Source organism: Odontesthes bonariensis, chromosome 2 (assembly GCF_027942865.1).
Source record: "Odontesthes bonariensis isolate fOdoBon6 chromosome 2, fOdoBon6.hap1, whole genome shotgun sequence".
Lineage (NCBI taxonomy): Eukaryota > Metazoa > Chordata > Actinopteri > Atheriniformes > Atherinopsidae > Odontesthes > Odontesthes bonariensis.
This window is the reverse complement of record NC_134507.1, coordinates 1,978,200-1,998,205: the sequence shown is the minus strand read 5'-3', so window position 1 is coordinate 1,998,205 and position 20,006 is coordinate 1,978,200. Positions and strand designations below refer to the sequence as shown.

The 20,006-nt window shown below is 41.4% G+C and overlaps 1 protein-coding gene across 4 annotated transcripts in view; it reads left to right on the top strand.

Moving 5' to 3' along the window:
• The window catches only part of LOC142388645 (echinoderm microtubule-associated protein-like 6), a 107,145-nt gene that overhangs the window by 1,564 nt on the left and 85,575 nt on the right, over window positions 1-20,006 (top strand). The window lies entirely within an intron of this gene.

The following is a 20,006-nucleotide window of genomic DNA, read 5'->3' as shown; positions in this document are numbered from 1 at the left end:
GTTTTTAAACACGCCCCTTTATTTTTTTAGTTTCTGGGGAGCTAAAAGCTATGGCAGCCCGTTTCCGCCACTTAATAAAAATACATTTAGAAATACTATCTCATATTTATGAGATACTAAGTTAAAAAAACCCTCAAACATCTGAAAATTTGTACAAAAAAAATGAGACCTGAATCCAAAAGATGACGGAAAAATCCTGGAAAATGTCCGTGGAACATGTTAGGGTTACGGTAGGGTTAGAGTAGGGGGTGCAAGGGTGTTTCTTAAGATTAATTAGTTATTGCGTAATGTTTTTTTTTCAAATTAAATTAAAAATAACAAAAATAAAGAATATATTAAAATTAATTAGTTATTACGTAATGTTTTTTTAAATTATTTTTTTAATTTAAAAAAAAGGAAAAGTAAAAAACAACTTAAAATTAAATTTAAAAAAATTTAAATAAAAATTAAAAAGGTATTTCAAGAGGAGTAGGGGACCCATAAGTGCTTGTTTTGGTTAGTAAAAGTGCTTGTAAAAAAAGTGCTAAAACCACACAATAGTAAATATATACAGTACATAAAAATTAGTAACAAAGGGTCCCTTAGTCCTGCCTATAAAATCCGATTTTCTATAAACATGTTTAAAAATAATGGGGTTTGGGTTAAATTAAAACATCTTGCCCTGGAGGGGAATCGAACCCCAGTCCGCTGTCTAGTCCGAAAATGTCCGAGACCGTGCCAGGAGGTGCCGGTGGGAGTTGGCTGTCATTCATCATTAAGTCCTCCCGGCACGATGGTCCCACGCCTGTGAATCCAAGCCTTCTCCGCTCTCTTCCTCTGCCCACAAGTCCAGCGGTCGTTGTTCTGTAGATATGATCAGGTGGGTGGGTGAATGTAACTGGAAATGTTGGACCAGGGGGGTGGTGAGTCGACCTGCCCCAGGGTTAGGGTTACGGTAGGGGATTAGGGTAGGTTAGGTTAACCCTAAATCCCATTATTTAGGGTTAACCCTAAATTAAGGTGTGTTTTTGCTGAATTGTAAACAATTTTATACTGTAAATTTTAAAGTACACATCAGCAAAATCTGTAAGTTAAACAGCATAATACTGTTGATTTTAGTGTCGTTAATTATTTGTTTAACTAATTAAACATTTGTTCAGGGTGTAAAACCAGTTCACAGACACCCAAAAGCTTTAATCCGGGATTATCTGACAGTTATGTAATGAAGCGCTGCTTCCCGTTCCCACATTCTGACACTCTGTCAGCATCTTTAGCCGCTTTCGGACTGTAGGAACCTTTGGCAGTTCTAATAACCTTTTAATCCACGGGGCCGTTTTCTCCCGTGTTCGGACATACAGGAACTCGGGGCTTTCTCCCTTAGTTCCTATAACTATTTAGCTCCTTCTCCGAGGTCGGGTCTTTTCATAGTTCTATAGAACGAATCTAACGGAGGTGTGTGGTGGTCGGTAGCTACGCCCCATGTCATGCTATCACGGCTGAAATGTTTCCTCATAGACACAACCGGCGGGTGTTTAATAAGTTAACTTACACTGGTCTCATTTGTCTGCAGCGCTCTGCTCTCCTTTCTTCCTTCATGAAATAAAAAAGTATCTCCTGACTCTCTCTGTGAGCTCTTCCAGCCTCGATATTAGACGCCTGATGTGATTGTCCATGATTAATATCACCATCATGCAGACCATAAACACAGTGGCCTCCCCGCTCTCCATGTTAGCTTCTTGGTGGTGTTTTTTCTACTCTCCTTACTTTTACCGTTTTGTTTTGTGTTTGAATGTAGCGCTAAGCGGCTAACGGCTAACACGTCACTGAAGCAGACGGCTGCGCGCGGCGCATCAGTCCCTATCAGGTCCCGACTCATGTGCGAATGCAGACTGAAACAGTTCCGCTGGGGAAGGATAGTTATCAGAACGAAATTCGAGGAGGGTAGTTCTGATAACTACTTTCTTAGAACTGTCTGTCCGAAAGCGGCTTTTCTCTTTCCTGCTAACTGCACCGAATACGTTGGTGGTTATTATCACCTGAAAGTCACTGATGGATTTGCATAGTTTGGTCTTGGCAGAGGAAGCCGCCACATCTCATGATGACACTGATTTGTTGTCTCACGGTGGAATCAGACGATCTTTGTGGATAAAAGTCCTGGGAATTGGTCTGGTACCACCAGAGATGGGACCAAGTCACACATGTGCAAGTCCCAAGTCTTTGCTTTCAAGTCCCAAGTAAATCAAATCAAATCAAATTTATTTGTATAGCACATTTCATGTACAAACAATTCAAAGTGCTTTACATAAAATAAAAGCATTGCAGCAGATTTCATGCATAGACACATGAGAACAGAAATGTTTTTAACCTGGATTTAAAAATGTCTCCATTTGGTGAAAGTTTAATCTCCACTGGCAGTTTGTTCCACTTGTTTGCAGCATAACAGCTAAATGCTGCTTCTCCATGTTTAAGTCCCAAGTAATTTTTTCTCGGGCAAGTCAAAGTCACCTTATTATTGCAATTTTACCTGCAGAATCGGATCTTAATAAAGTGAAAACACAACGATATAAGTAACTGTCCCCACCCTGTATCATATCAAGCTAACGTTAGCTAACGACCGGCTAGGCTAACAGGATAATATTAGCTAATTTGACGAGCACTTACTGGTCAGAATGGATCTTCTAATGACGAACAAAGTTGGAAGTTGTCGTCTGGCTGTCTGAGATGATGATGCCGCATGTCTTGCACTGAGCTGTTCGTCTTTTGAAGTCAAAATGGTGATTACGAAAGCCGAAGACAACGACTCTCGGTCCCGCTGACATGTTGATCCTGCGCTCCTACCGGGTAATCCATATTGTTTTTTTAATTAATTTATTAATTTTATATTCAAACTGAAAACATGAACTAAATAACTCTCAAGTCATTCAAGTCATCGTGTCTCAAGTCAAGCCAAGTCCCGAGTCTTTAACTTCCAAGTCCGAGTCGAGTCTCAAGTCATCAAAACAGCGACTCGAGTCCCCATCTCTGTACCCCCCTCCTTCCTCCTGATGCAGACTTTGTTGCTGCGTGACCAAGAAAACTCTCCAACAAGACCAACCGAATCGATTGTTAAAACTAGGGCTGGGCAACAATTAAAATGTTTAATCTAATTAATCACATGATTTCCCTGATTAATCACGATTAATCTCATTTGTACGCAGAATCCAAAAATGAATCCAAAAGTAGTGTATAGCTTTTAGCATTTAGCTTTATTTTAAATGTGCTGCCATATGAATGAAAGTGCCATAACATTTGTTGTGCAAACACACTTTTAACATCACCATCTTTCTGTAGTTTTTATGTAGAAGCCTCGCTCCACTGTCTGTTTCCTTGAATGACTTGCTGCTATCAGTTGTGTGTTTTGCCTTTAAGTGATATTTTAGACTGGAACTACTACGCTGAGAAGACAATTCAACTTGGCAGTGTTTACAGATGACTTTGGTTCTGTCGACTCCGCCGTCTGGAAGAACTTTAACATGAAAATGGCCGAGTAAAAGTTCCGTACCCTTCTCCATGTTTGGTGGATCCAAAGATTACTTTCTTTTCCTGTTCCACAGCAGACAGCAGCAGACTTTTACAAAATAAAAGCCTGTGAGCAGCAGAGTTTTACAAAATAAAAGCCTGTGAGCGACAGCTTTTACAAAATAAAAGCCTGTGAGTGACAGACTTTTACAAAATAAAAGCCTGTGAGTGACAGACTTTTACAAAATAAAAGCCTGTGAGCAACAGACTTTTACAAAATAAAAGCCTGTGAGCAACAGACTTTTACAAAATAAAAGCCTGTGAGCAACAGACTTTTACAAAATAAAAGCCTGTGAGCAACAGACTTTTACAAAATAAAAGCCTGTGAGCAGCAGACTTTTACAAAATAAAAGCCTGTGAGCAACAGACTTTTACAGAATAAAAGCCTGTGAGCGACAGACTTTTACAGAATAAAAGCCTGTGAGCAACAGACTTTTACAATAATAAAAGCCTGTGAGCGACAGACTTTTACAATAATAAAAGCCTGTGAGCGACAGACTTTTACAATAATAAAAGCCTGTGAGCGACAGACTTTTACAATAATAAAATAAATAATAAAACAGGGGTGCTTTGTGGCGTAGTCGGTCTATTGGATGGTTTTAGGAGGCAGGTTTCCTTTCGGATCATCTCTTCCCGTGTCGGTGGCTGTTTTAGCTGCAGCTCAGGAGCAGCTGAGGGGATTTTCTCTGGTGATGAGAGCAGATGAAAGCCAGGGGATGATTCAGGCTCTCATTCATGGAAACAGACACACCTGGTGTACTCCCAGCAGCCTGTGAGTCATCAGCAGGCCGGGGGGGGGGGCAGAATAACCGAGTGTTACGTTTGTGTCTGAGCCAAATCATCCCTCAGAGTTTTCTGCAGCTTTCCAGCTGGATGTGGAACTGAATTACAAATCAAGTCTTCAGAAGCAAACAGAGTGAATATGTGGCTGAATAAATAGAAATGTGAGGATCCCGAAAGGCTTCGAGCTGTGGCCACATCTCAGGCGTCTGCTGTGCGACCCGAGAGCAACGTCCAGAGGCTGAAACCGTTTCTGTGAGAAAGAATCCCACTGAGTTCATCTTTTGGAATGTGTTATGATGAAGAAAATCTCTGATTCTGTGCTTGATGTGAGCAGCACGAGTGTCTGAAGTCACTCGTTTAGCCCCTTCACCGTCCATTTTTAAAACCCATTTTTATTCCCTGGCATGAGACTCTGTTTCTGTTATTAGGGACCGAGCACCTGCCAGTCATATTTTACTGTTCCTGATGATGAGCTCTAAACACTTACAGCAGAAAAGTAGAACATTTCATATCAATAAAATGTGTGAAACGTGTATTTAAAACATCAATAAAATGCTAAAATTCACTAGCCTGGCTGACGCGTCCACATCTGGATGAGATGGTGGTCTGGGAACTAGGTGTGCGTTTTCTCGTATTTGAGGCGTGGTTTACGAATGCCTAGAGCCGTTTATTGGGCGCTACGAATGTCTATCAAATGGCGTCTGGTTCTTCCCATGCTGCTTTGCGCGCTACTCATAGCCAATTGTATCACTTATACCAGATGACGACAGAAATTCGACGAGGAAGAAGAAAAAAAAAGTAAAATAAAAGTAAACTTGCGCTCTAAGCTACTTAAATTGACAACAAAGGAGGCCTATATGCTATATTCTACATGAATTTTTATGTTGTAGAGTTGTGAATTTATTTTAATAATGGAGAAATTGAGCAGCCTTGCTTTGTTGTCTACAGTAGTAGATCAACCCTCATCTTACTTTGAAGCTCCCAGAAGTGACGTCGACGCAGCTTTAGCAGCAGAGAAGCTATCAGGCTTGTGTTGATAATAATAAACTCCTGGACTATGTACTAACTTCCAAATGCATTGTTTTGTGAATACAGACCATATTTGTACTACTGTAGAAGTTTGGTGTCATGACATGTGATTTTAGTGTGGTAATTTTGGAGATACTGCCAGGGTCCATTAGCGCTTGTACTAAGCTATTCGGGATAACTCAGTAACTCGGCTGATGTTCAGCCAACATCGGAAAAACTGCGGGTGGGCTACTTGGCTGGATGTCACGGTTCAAATGACCCCAGGGTGAATCTACTCCGAAACACTTTCTAAGGCTGCATTGAACGGTAACGTTGTGTCCGCTGTCATGTTGGATTAACACTCTACAAGCTTCGGTGTAGCGCATAGACGTCATCGTCTTGCTGCCCCCCCCCCCCCCCCCCCCGTTCTGTGATTGGTTCCCAAACACTGGCAAAAATAAGGGCGGTGGTTTCCAGGCTGACTTTGCAGTGAGAATGAAATCGAGCGCAAAGCAGCATGGGAATTCCCAGGCTAAAAATTCACTGAAAACTTTTACATTTTCTACACTGATATGAAATTAATTTCCTTAAAATACCCAAATAAAGAATAAAATCTGAGAAGATTATTTATTTTAAAATATATCAGAGAGAAATAATCAATAAAAAATGAGTGGAAAGCCAGAATAGTGATGTCATCAAAATCTTCAAAGAAACATAAAATATTGATTAAAATCTCTATAATCTCAATCTTGACAAAATGATGATTTTAAATAATTAAAATAATTAAACCTTTATTAATCTGAAGGTAAATTATATCCCTGCAGTATTAATTGTTACAGATAACAGTATAAAACATAAACCAGCTGAAGTGCAGCAGAGAGGAAGATGTGGCAGAAACCTTCAGAGGTCTCCATCAGTTGTTCCTGTCGCTTAGCAACAGCTCAGCTGATGATGTCACACACAGCGTCAGCAGGTAACTCAGGTGAACTCTGTCAGCAGACAACAGAGAGAGTTTTCCTGCTCCATTCTTCCCTCACTAGTGAACAAGACCCCGAGATACTCGAACTCCTCCACTTGAGGAAGGATCTCATTCCCGACCCGGAGAGGGCGTTCCACCCTTTTCCGGCCGAGGACCATGGTCTGATCTGCAGCCAGGTCTCTGCCTGATATTCCTGCTGTGTCCTCATCAGGGCTCCAAGCTCGTCCATTTTATCCACCAGTGATCTCACATTTCCCCTGATGATCATTAAAGAAATGGTTTAAACTTCCTCCTCCTTTATCTCCATCGTGTTCCTGCTCTGCATCCAATACGTCTCCTCTTCAACTCATCTGGATTTGGATCCAATTCGAGGCATTACTCGGGCTTTGGAAAGCTATATCAGCAGCTCCAACAGGTTAACTGCCCTGTTGCCATGGTTACGCATCATGACAGATGTAAAACTCCGCAGCAGAATTCCTTCCAGCAGCGCAGCACAGAAACATGTTTAATAAATCTGTGTTTTCACTGAATAGTAGATGCTTAGTTAAACTCACAGTGATATCTGTTTGAATCTCTGATTTAATAGTAACGTAGCAAGTTTATTTAGATTAGATTATACTTTATTTATCCCACAACGGGGAAATTCAATTGCCACAGCAGCAACAACAGACATGAACAAAAAAAAAGAGAACATTTAAAAAAGAAGAGAAAAAGCAAGTACTAAAAAGTAACCTCGTATAAATATAATTGCACATTATGAAGTTGAAATGAATAAAATATCAAATAAATACGGATAAAGAAAAATCTCTCTAAGTGGTGGATTGACATGGAAAGGCAACAACATGATCAGTGGGTGCATGTGTTGAAGTTACCATTAAAGTTTACTTTAAAATGCCTCCAGTATCCACTGTGAACACATGAAGAAGGTCGGTGCTCTGGGTTTCTGTAAGTGGTCCAGATCCCTTAATCATTAAATATTACAGCAGAACAACAGTGAAACTCAGATCCACACTGCTGGTTCTCTGTGTTTGAGCAGATGAAACTCATTAGACGAGCTGCTCCTGCTGCTTCTCTTAATGCCCCTCCGGCGTCCTGTAATAAAGACACCAGCAGCAGTATCTGGGGTAGGAAATGTCACCGTCTCTGGGCCAGTCTGATGCATTGGCCTTTTCATCACTGCTGGCACCACAGCTGCTGGCGTCCCGCTGGAAATCTGCCAACTCATCGTTCCACTGCGAAGGGATGGAGGCGGCGGCTGGTCTGCAGAAATGTGGAGAAACTCGTTTAACTCTGCTCTGCTGCCGGTTTCACTCACAGATGTTACAGAACAACTTCTAATGAAGGAGACACGTCGGGCCGTTAAAAGTTCAAATGTAGTCTGAGCTCTTATTGAGATGTTTGGTTAAAATACCTGCTGGAATAAGCACAGCGGCTCTCTGTTAACAGTCTGTTTACAGGGTGGAGACTCAGTAAACCTTTTAGTGACATCAGCAGCTGCTCCAGTGCTTCATCTGTAAATCACAAGGTGCCGGAACGCATTCAGAAAACGGTGCTGAAAACAACCTACAGATGCCCACTGACGATGCTGTGGGACTTACAAGCCTTCGTTTCAAATAATATCCATGTTATAAATGTTATGACAATAATTTACAATTATTTTAGGCTATACTGCACAGCACAGGCTGGCGGGCAACCTGCCCTGCTGCTGCCGCGGGACCGGCCTTCTGCCCTGGCTTGGCTAGCTGTCGGTGAAGTTGGCTAGCTGTCGGTGACGTTGGCTAGCTGTCAGTGAAGTTGGCTAGCTGTCGGTGACGTTGGCTAGCTGTCGGTGACGTTGGCTAGCTGTCGGTGACGTTGGCTAACTGTCGGTGAAGTTGGCTAGCTGTCGGTGACGTTGGCTAGCTGTCGGTGACGTTGGCTAGCTGTCAGTGAAGCTGGCTAGCTGTCGGGGAAGTTGGCTAGCTGTCGGTGAAGTTGGCTGTCGGTGACGTTGGCTAGCTGTCGGTGACGTTGGCTAGCTGTCGGTGAAGTCGGCCAGCTGTCGGTGACGTTGGCTAGCTGTCGGTGACGTTGGCTAGCTGGTCGTGAAGTTGGCTAGCTGTCGGTGACGTTGGCTAGCTGTTTGGTAAAGCTGGCTAGCTGTCGGGGAAGTTGGCTAGCTGTCGGTGACCTTGGCTAGCTGTTCGGTGAAGCTGGCTAGCTGTCGTGGAAGTTGGCTAGCTGTCGGTGACGTTGGCTAGCTGTCGGTGAAGCTGGCTAGCTGTCGGGGAAGTTTGCCAGCTGTCGGTGACGTTGGCTAGCTGTCGGTGAAGTTGGCTAGCTGTTGGTGAAGTTGGCTAGCGGTTGCAGCGCTAGTTTCCTGCTGCAGCTGGTTTTGCTCATCATCATGACGGCTGCAACTGCCCGTGTCGCCGCTTGTCGAGGCTTTTCTGACTCGTTTCGAAGCGCCGTGCAACTCTTCCTTCTTTTTGAGAAGTAAATTCAACCGTCTTTTCGACATGTTTGCATTGAAAAGGTAAATCTTTGCTCCCCAGATGCCGCAAATTTAAAAAGTTTTTGTCTGCGAAGCGGGGTTTGATGACCAGTAGTTTTCAGTGCATCAACAATCTCCGAGTCTTTCAAATGATGTCGTTTTATCTTGATAAACAACATAAAATTCATGGGATTTGTTCAGAATATTATTGTTTTATTTTATACTTTTTTTTTAAATTAATAATTTTTTCTATACGAGAGGTGATCAGCCCAAATAAGTCTCGGAACACGATTCACACAGTTACAGCAGTTACGAAGCATGGAGTGATAAAATAAAGATAAACTAGCAGGTAACATCACCGCTACAGGTGTGAAGCTCACGGAGCTAACCGGCGCTACTTCCTGTTTTACTTGTTTCAACATAAAAGCACGTATTTCAAAATAAATTTAAAAAAAAACTCCTGCATTTACAGCCAAGTTGAATTGTCTTCTCAGCGTAGTAGTTCCAGTCTAAAATATCACTTAAAGGCAAAACACACAACTGATAGCAGCAAGTCATTCAAGGAAACAGACAGTGGAGCGAGGCTTCTACATAAAAACTACAGAAAGATGCTGATGTTAAAAGTGTGTTTGCACAACAAATGTTATGGCACTTTCATTCATATGGCAGCACATTTAAAATAAAACTAAATGCTAAAAGCTATACGCTACTTTTGGATTCATTTTTGGGATTCTGCGTACAAATGAGATTAATCGTGATTAATTATATTAAACATTTTAATTGTTGCCCAGCCCTAATTTTGTGGCTTTTCACAAGATTCTCAAACTTATTCCCAAACTGAAAACCCTCCACATCAGATCACATTTGGGGGGTTTGTTCTGCTGGAAATCCACCATCTGTTGAAGCTCTGAAGCCAAGAACTCCTCACCAGCCTGAGGAGTTAAAGGATGGACACAAACAGGAGTCAGAAGCTGCTTCTTCACTTTGAATCAGGCCTGAAGGTGTCGAACAGACACCTGTGAACTGAGCCGACACATCTGGCTCCCACAGAGCAACATCTGGGTGTTATTTGCTCTGGGTCAGGTGTGCCGATCTGGATCATTTCTAACTGACAGCAGCTGTGATTTCAGGGTGTTGCTGCACTGCGGCTTCTCTCCTCCTCCCACAAACTGGGAAACTCTGCAGGCTTCAATTACATTTAGATTTCAGTCGCTTAGCCAACTCAGCGATCCGGCCTGACTTTCACTTTCAGTGGCAGCGACAGGACGATGAAAACCTGTCGCCGGATCAGCAGTTCTGCAGCAGCCCAAAGCCCAGAGGTGGAAGGTCAGAGAGCAAAGGAGTCTAAGGCTGGGTTCCAAACCGCATACTTCTCCCACTACTCCTACTAACTTTAACCTTTTTTAAGTTCCCGGATGCATACTAGATTCTCCTAAATGTTGGGTATGCATCATGAGGTTACTACTCATACTCAAACTACCCAAGATGCAACGTAACGTGACGCCGCCGATCGTCATTTCCTGTCAAAACGGCAGTTTCAAGCTAGCTACAACGAGGGTAGGTTCACTTCCTGTTTTCAAAACAAAAGCACCAATTGTATGGTAATGGCTTTCCCTATGATAAAAGGCAACGGGTATTTTATTTTGTGAAAATAACCGGAAGTGCGTTAGCTCACTGCGGCTAGCTTTAGTAGCGCCGAATTCGTGGGAACTAAATTGTAAACAGCCGGTATTTTGTCAGGTTTTCAACACGTTGGGGATCTAAACGACTACTTTCTCACCTGAAAATGTTTCAAATGTTGCTAAAGTTTACAGAGTTTAGAGCTTAAGAGAAATCAGCTTCAGGCCGGCTGATTTCGGCTCGGGCAGGAGCAAAATGCATTGTGGGTAAACGCTCTGCATACTGTCTGATCGATTAGTATGTAGTATGCGGTTTCGAACACAGCCTAACTGTTGATCTCAGACCAAAGCAACAGATAAAGATCACAGAACCATCGTTCTTCTGTCATGGCTTCAGATCTTTGTCACTCTGTTCACTGTGTAAATAATCCTGACAGAAACAGAATTTGAAGTTTGCGTCAACGCGTGAAACTTGTAAATATTTAAAGCAGTAACTGCTTTTTTTTTTTTTTTTTTTTTTAAATAATTGTTCATCGTTTTAGACCCTTAAAATAAGAAGTTACAGCAAACAAACCTGACCTCTGGTTGCTGTGAGACCTATGTAATAACTCATTATTAACCGTAACACACTGATCTCAGACTCACATAAAATCTGATTCCAGGGTTATTTTCCACAGGAAATCCCCACTGACAACAAACTGATGAAAAAGTTCAGAAATGCTCATATTTCTGTCCCTCAGTTCTTCTTTTATTAAGATTCACTGAGTCATGATAACAAAACAATCCTTTTTCCTTCAGTTTCCACAGAATAAAGCTGCCTGAGCTCAGATAAATCCTGATTTTTAGGGAGAAACGTCACAGTTTGGGATCTTCAGTGACAGATTTACCAAACCTGCTGATGAAAGTTTTCCATCACAGCTGAGCTCGCCTCCCTGACGCAGAGCTCCGGTGATTTCAGGCTCCGTGTTGACACATTAAATCCAGGCTGAAAGCAGGCGAGTGGGGCTGAGGTTTGTCTTTTGTTGGCTCTTGGATGCCGGAGATGATCAGTCTGCCTCTGAAAGGCAACAATCAGGGACCGGAAACTCCTGTTTCCAGTTTATCTCAGTTTACTGGCTTTCATCTTTAATGTGTTTATAACTGGGCTGGGCAACGATTAAAGTTTTTAATCTAATTAAACACATGATTTCCCTGATTAATCACGATTAATCTCATTTGTACGCAGAATCCAAAAATGAATCCAAAAGTAGCGTATAGCTTTTAGCATTTAGTTTTATTTTAAATGTGCTGCCATATGAATGAAAGTGCCATAACATTTGTTGTGCAAACACACTTTTAACATCAGCATCTTTCTGTAGTTTTTATGTAGAAGCCTCGCTCCACTGTCTGTTTCCTTGAATGACTTGCTGCTATCAGTTGTGTGTTTTGCCTTTAAGTGATATTTTAGACTGGAACTACTACGCTGAGAAGACAATTCAACTTGGCAGTGTTTACAGATGACTTTGGTTCTGTCGACTCCGCCGTCTGGAAGAACTTTAAAATAAAAATGGCCGAGTAAAAGTTCCGTACCCTTCTCCAGGTTTGGTGGATCCGCCATCTCGCTCCTGCCCGAGCTGAAATCAGCCGGCCTGAAGCTGATTTCTCTTAAGCTCTAAACTCTGTAAACTTTAGCAACATTTGAAACATTTTCAGGAGAGAAAGTAGTCGTTTAGATCCCCAACGTGTTGAAAACCTGACAAAATACCGGCTGTTTACAATTTTGTTCCGACGAATTCGGCGCTACTAAAGCTAGCCGCAGTGAGCTAACGCACTTCCTGTTATTTTCACAAAATAAAATACCCGTTGCCTTTTATCATAGGGAAAGCCATTACCATACAATTGGTGCTTTTGTTTTGAAAACAGGAAGTGAACCTACCCTCGTTGTAGCTAGCTTGAAACTGACGTTTTGACAGGAAATGACGATCGGCGACGTCACGTTACGTTGCATCTTGGGTAGTTTGAGTATGAGTAGTAACCTCATGATGCATACCCAACATTTCAGAGAATCTAGTATGCATCCGGGAACTTAAAAAAGTTAAAGTTAGTAGGAGTAGTGGGAGTAGTACGCGGTTTGGAACACAGTCTTAGTTTCTGTCGGTAACATTTTACAGGCTGCAGACGCCTGAGACACACAGAGGAAGAACCTCAGGACATCATTATGTTTGTGCCGTTCTGATGGTGTTTCTGCTCGGCTGAATAAACCCAACCGGCTGTCCGGAGGCAGAGCAGCACAAAGATTTAATTTCTCACTCAGCTAACCAGAGAAAGTCTGTTGACCTTATAAAAGTCTCTCAGGAAAGCAGCACGAGATATAAAGGAGAGATTTTAAAGTCCTGAGGCTGCCTGTGGCGTCTCTGATGAGATCTGCTGGCAGCGAAAGGAGAGTTAAAAGAGACGAGAAGGTTTCTGACGGCTGATCCTGTGATGATACCCACTAAATCAGATGTTTTCACTCTTTTCTTAAGGTTGACATCACATCGGTGAAAAGAAAGTAACTCAAAAGGCTAAAAGTCTTGCACAAAACTAAGAATAAAAGTGTTTAAATTAGGACTGGGCGAGTTAACTCGTTATTATTACGTTAACTCGTCAATTATTTAACGCCAATAAATATTTTATTTATTCACATTTAAAATAAAACTAAATGCTAAAAGCTATACGCTACTTTTGGATTCATTTTTGGATTCTGCGTACAACTGCGATTAATCGTGATTAATCAGGGAAATCATGTGATTAATTAGATTAAACATTTTAATCGTTGCCCAGCCCGAGTTAAAATGTAGAAAATGAGCAGAAACCAGGTTCGTCACAGAGAGGCTGAAAGGCCACAAACTAGGTCCCGACCAATCACAGCTCGCCCTCTTCCATAACCCGTGATGTCACCCGTGGAGTCGAACTTTTTTTAACGTTTGTTAAACATTAAACAGTTTTCTGCCCGTTGTTTCAGTCTGAGTTTGCTGACTCCATCAGGAACGCTTTTTCAGCCGATTTAACCCGAAACTCTGAACTTAAACTGCTCCGGGACCGAAGTAAAGTTCGGTTTCCACGGTGATCCGGTTTCCACGGTGATCCAGCAGGTTACGTCACCTGATGTCAGACTGATCACAAGAGGCCGAATATTCTGCACGGATTAAACTCGATTTGGTTCGAGTTGGAGTCGACACAAGAGTCGAAGCAGCGTAAAAACCTCCGAGCACGTTTCCTCTGCTTGTTGTTCAGTAACCATGACGACAGGAGGGTCACAGAAAGCCCAATTAAAATGTCCGTGTCGCAGCACGCAGCGTGGCAACGCGCTCAGGCGCTCATTAGAGCACATTTTTATCACCCAGAAACTGTCTCAGGTCAGAATAAGCGGACAGACTCAAAGGTCGGGGGTCCGGGCAGAATGAGACCCCAACAAAGATGGAAAAGGTGTTAGGTGTTTCTCATCGTCTTTGTTCACGTCTTCCTGTTTCTGAAGGTCTGAACTGAGCTACCTGAAGTTCCAATCAGGAACAGGAAGACGTGAACAAAGATGATGAGAAACACCTGAAAATGTCAGTTTTCCGTCTTCTAATTAGCCTGAAACGACTGAATGTGTGGCGACTAAGAGTTAAAGGTGTCACATTCTGCCCTGTTTAACCTTCTGAGGTCTGAGTGAGACACTTGTTCAGTCTTTTTCTAACTGTGCTGTCATGACCTTTAACCTTTAACATGCTAACTGAGGCCTGCAGAGTCTGAGATGTAGCTCTTGAGTTTCTGACCTTGGGGTGACCTTTAACCTTTAACATGCTAACTGAGGCCTGCAGAGTCTGAGATGTAGCTCTTGGGTTTCTGACCTTGGGGTGACCTTTAACCTTTAACATGCTAACTGAGGCCCGCAAAGTCTGAGATGTAGCTCTTTGGGTTTCTGACCTTGGGGTGACCTTTAACCTTTAACATGCTAACTGAGGCCTGCAGAGTCTGAGATGTAGCTCTTGAGTTTCTGACCTTGGGGTGACCTTTAACCTTTAACATGCTAACTGAGGCCTGCAGAGTCTGAGATGTAGCTCTTGGGTTTCTGACCTTGGGGTGACCTTTAACCTTTAACATGCTAACTGAGGCCCGCAGAGTCTGAGATGTAGCTCTTTGGGTTTCTGACCTTGGGGTGACCTTTAACCTTTAACATGCTAACTGAGGCCTGCAGAGTCTGAGATGTAGCTCTTGAGTTTCTGACCTTGGGGTGACCTTTAACCTTTAACATGCTAACTGAGGCCCACAGAGTCTGAGATGTAGCTCTCGGGTTTCTGACCTTGGGGTGAACTTTAACCTTTAACATGCTAACTGAGGCCCACAGAGTCTGAGATGTAGCTCTTTGGGTTATAATAATAATAAATGACTAAATAAATAAATAATAAAAAATAAATAAAAAGAATAAACATAAATAAATAAATCAACAGATTGTTAACAGAGAGGAGTTGCAACAGGGCTGAGACAGGGAGCAGCTGAGCTTAAACCCTTCAGACCTGCATTTTTTTGGCTGAGCACTGATAAAGGACTGATAAAGGAAAAAAAAATCAAACTGATTCTTCTCCAACATAAAAACATAAAGTGCAAAAAACACATTTTTTGGTAACTTCTGTTTTTAATAGTATTTTTTCACGTCCATTCCATTGGACGCCACCACAAAATGGGCGTAAAATGTCATTTAAAAAAACTTAAGGAAAATAATGCTGAGTTTTTCCACATAGTAACCGATCAGGTATGACCTAAACATCTGGAGCATGATCACAACAGATGTGTGACTGCAGATAAGATTACCTGAAAAATCACTTTTTCCTTCAGTAAACTGTACGAAAATGAAAAGCTTACAGATATTTTGTTTCTTTATACTCTGACACTAAACATGTGAGTGTTAGCTGAACCCGCCCAACGACTTTGAAAAAATCCTATAAATTAATGATATGATATATATTCAAAATAACTTTAAATAACTGTTACACTTATACTGAGAGCAGATTAGTTTGGCCAGCATGAAGATAAATTGATATTTTTGATTGAAAATGGGCTCTTCCCTCTCTGCTCGTCTGGTCTGATGTCCGTCACTCTCAGAGCTCAAAGTCGTGAAATGATTGTGATTGGATAATCAGGATCCAATCAGTAACATGCCCTGCTGGCATCCTTCAATTACTGAGTATTTATTGGTTTAGAGACAGAAATATGTCTGAAGGGGTTAATGACACCAACAGATGTTTGGACCAAAGTCTCCGTCAGACCTCAGAAGGTTAAACAGGGCAGAATGTGTTAGCTGATGAAGATGAGTTGGTCATCGTCGGCTCAGTGATGCAGTGATGCATTATGGGACACCCGAAAGATGCTGCTGGCTGCCATGTGCGGCCAAAAGGAAAGTTTGCATCAATGTATGCTTCCACAACAGCATCTTTAGTTCTCTGGAGGGATTTCGTGTCAAATCTTCCGTCTCTTATTGGTTCTGAAGGTCATTTTCTTTCTGATTCTTTTTCTTTCAAGATTATTTTCACTCTTTGTGAATTTTCTGCATCTTTTCTGACAGTTTTGTGTCTTTTTGCTGGTTTTTGGTTGCATCTTTTATAGAGTTTGTGCCTCTTTTATTCTTCCCAGTCAGTCGTTCCTCGTTTTGATGATTTGTTGCGAGTTCTTTAAGGTTTTTACATCTTCTGTAGATCTGCAGGTATAAAACGGTTTTTAACCTTTTTTTTTAAAGCACTTTTGTTTGAAAGGTGCTGTTTTAATCAGCTTTAATCTAATTTAATTGAATAATTTCTCAGTTTCATTGTCAGCCTGTTTTGTTTTTCATTTCTTTTACTTGTTTTTTGTATTTATTTGTGCTTTTTGTTTCTTCTTCTGTCATTTCAGAACCTTTTTCTTGACATTTTTCATCTTTTCGTGGCTGTTTCTGCTTTCTTTTGTCCTTTTTGTTTGTTTGAAATATGTCATGTCCATTCCAATGGACGCAGGGTCTGAAGGGGGTAATTACTTATTTAGGATGGCTTTTAATACCCAGTAGCAGAGATGGGACCAAGTCACACATGTGCAAGTCCCAAGTACTTTTTTCTTGGGCAAGTCAAGTCAAGTCAGCTTATTATTGCAATTTTACCTGCAGAATCTGATCTTAATAAAGTGAAAACACAAAGATATAAGCAGGGTTGGGGAGTAACGGATGACATGTAACGGCGTTACTGTAAAAGGATACAAAATAAAAGTAACTGTAATCCGTTACAGTACAAGCAAAAACGATGTACTCAGATTACAGTTACATTCAGTGAGAATGGGGGTTACTTAACAGGATTACAATTTGTGCGAGGTTGCAGTGACAGAAGTACAGAGCGGCAGGGTCGGACTGGGGAAAAAAATCGGCCCTGGCAATTTTCCCCGGGACCAGCCCCCCCTCAGTATTAATTAGTATCTCCAATCTAATTAAATAAAAATAAAAAAACGAGCACAGACCGCTCATACAGTCAATGGCACGCACCCATAGAAAAAATACACACTCACTCACACGTCACACAACCTGACTATCGCCTGCTAACAACCATGATCAGTAACCCACACAAACCCAGACACATAATGGCTCGGCGGCCAGCAATCGGATAAACCAATGAAGTGAATCAATCCTGTGAAAGAATGAAAACAAGTGAATGAAACCTGCACTCACCCATTATGAAGTTAACTCTACCAGCCCTTCCATAACCTGCTCAGCCAACTCCTTGACGTCGGGTATGTTGGTAACGTTACGGCGGCTAGCATTAGCAACGAGGCTGCTAGGCATGCTAAATCGGTAAGCATTAAGCATCAAGGCTACTGAAGAAAGCTAGTCTTTTTAGCTACGTTATATTATCATCTTTCTTCTCGGCTATAAGTTAACCTTTGTTTACGGCCACTGGCCCTAACCTGACGCGCTAGCTGTCAAATCACCTGGAAGTTTTCACCGGAAGTACTGGCGCACACACACAAGCAAGGGTGTGCAAAGAAAAATGAAATGTGATGTAAAAGTCTTACTTTGCTTATTTATTACTAAAGTAGAGCACTTCATTGTCATTGCACATGTATTAATGAAATGCAGTCTGGCATCTTATCAAGTGTAATGCGTGCAGATTGTATAGCATGCAGTATTTAGAGATAAAATGCAGATATTTACAGCTAGTGTAAGGAAAGATGGTTAATAGATATGTGCAGAATAGATCAATTACCTAGGGAAATGCATGTATGTGCAGAGAATGTATAATGTAGTTATGGCAGTACTGTACAATGAAAAGAAAAATAGCATGGTATAAATAAATGTGATAAATACAGATGGAATCATACAGATAATATACAGATTATCCTATACCATAAATAGGTAAAAGTAATCCAAAAGTAATTAGTTACATTACTTTTTTTAAGTAATCCAAAAAGTTACACTACAATTACATTTTAAACAAGGTAACTTGTAACTGTAACGGATTACATTTTTAAAGTAACTTACCCAACACTGGATATAAGTAACTGTCAGTAAACATCATTGGCCAATGTGTCCAACCTGTCCACCCCGTATCATATCAAGCTAACGTTCGCTAACTACCGACTAGGCTAACAGGATAATATTAGCTAATTTGACAGCACTTACTGGTCAGAATGGATCTTTAAATGACGAACAAAGTTGGAAGTTGTCGTCTGGCTGTCTGAGATGTTGATGCCGCATGTCTTGCACTGAGCTGTTCGTCTTTTGCCGTCAAAATGGTGATTACGAAAGCCGAAGACAACGACTCTCGGTCCCGCTGACATGTTGATGCATATCTGATATGAGTTTATTCTCTCCAATAAACACTAAGGTATGCAGAGAGGGCATGGCTGATTGACAGGGTAGGGATCCAATCAGGACGCCATTCTCAGCCTGCGCTCCTACCGGGTAATCGATTTTATTTTTTAATTAATTTTATATTCAAACTGAAAACATGAACTGAATAACACTCAAGTCATTCAAGTCATCGTGTCTCAAATCAAGTCAAGTGCCGAGTCTTTAACTTCCAAGTCCGAGTCGAGTCTCAAGTCTTTTATTTTTTGTCACGTCAAGTCACAAGTCATCAAAACAGCGACTCGAGTCCCCATCTCTGCCCAGTAGTATGATGAAACTTTCATCTTATTTTATCTCATTCGATTTTGTTGTATTTTATTGCTTTCACTGTTCTTTTATTGTTTTTATTTGTTTTTACTTCTTCTCCTCTTTATTTATTACCTGCTGTAAAGCACTTTGGTACACCGTAAGGATTGTCTGTAAAGGGCTGTATGAATAAAGAACATTTACATTTAACTCGAAGAGGAGCATGGTCTTCCTCCCATGATGTAGATGAGCTGTAGATGCATCTGCTAACCGCGAGGCCGTCAGAGTGACCCGCAGGATCATCATCATCATCATCATCATCATCATCATCATCATCATCATCATCCTCATTGTGCACTAAACCAACCGGTTCATCCAGAACCGGCAGGGACGCCGCAGGCGCCCTCTGCACGCTGCGTGAGCTGATGAAGATGAGTTGATCATCATCGGCTCAGTGATGCACTCAGGGCCACCCGAAAGATGCTGCTGGCTGCCGTGTGCGGCCAAAAGGAAAGTTTGCATCAATGTTTGCTTCCACAACAGAAGTTTGCATCAATGTTTGCTTCCACAACAGCATCTTTAGCTCTCTGGAGGGATTTCGTGTCAAATCTTCCGTCTCTATTTGGTTCTGAAGGTCATTTTCTTTCTGTTTCTTTTTCTTTCAAGATTATTTTCCATCCATCCATTCATCCTTCCATTCATCCATTCATCCATCCATCCATCCATCCATCCATCCATCCATCCATCCATCCATCCATCCATCCATTCACACATCCATCCTTCCATTCATCAATCCATTCATCCATCCATCTATTCACACATCCATCCATTCATCCATCCATCCATCCATCCATCCATCCATCCATCCTGCATTTTTAGCTCTTTGTGTCTCTGTTGTCGGCTTCTGGCTTTTTGGTTCTGAAGGTCTTTTTCTTTCAAGATTATTTTCACTCTGTGAATTTGCTGCATCTTTTCTGACTTTTTCTTTTCTGGTTTTGTGTCTTTTTGCTGGTTTTTGGTTGCATCTTTTATAGTTTGTGCCTCTTTTATTCTTCCCAGTCAGTCGTTCCTCGTTATGATGATTTGTTGCGAGTTCTTTAAGGTTTTTACATCTTCTGTAGATCTGCAGGTATAAAACTTTTTTTAACCTTTTTTTAAAGCACTTTGTGTTTCACTTTTGTTTGAAAGGTGCTGTTTTAATCAGCTATAATCTAATTTAATTGAATAAGTTCTCAGTTTCATTGTCAGCCTGTTTTGTTTTTCTTTTTTTTTACTTGTTTTTTGTATTTATTTGTGCTTTTTGTTTCTTCTTCTGTCATTTCAGAACTTTTTTCTTGACATTTTTCATCTTTTCGTTGCTGTTTCTGCTTTCTTTTGTCCTTTTTGTTGCTTCCTGTTTCAGTCGTTTTGCATCTGTCTCATTGTATAATTTTTTTGTCTGACGTGTTTCATGTGTGCTTTTTGCATTTTTTAAGCAGCTCTTTTGTGTCTCAT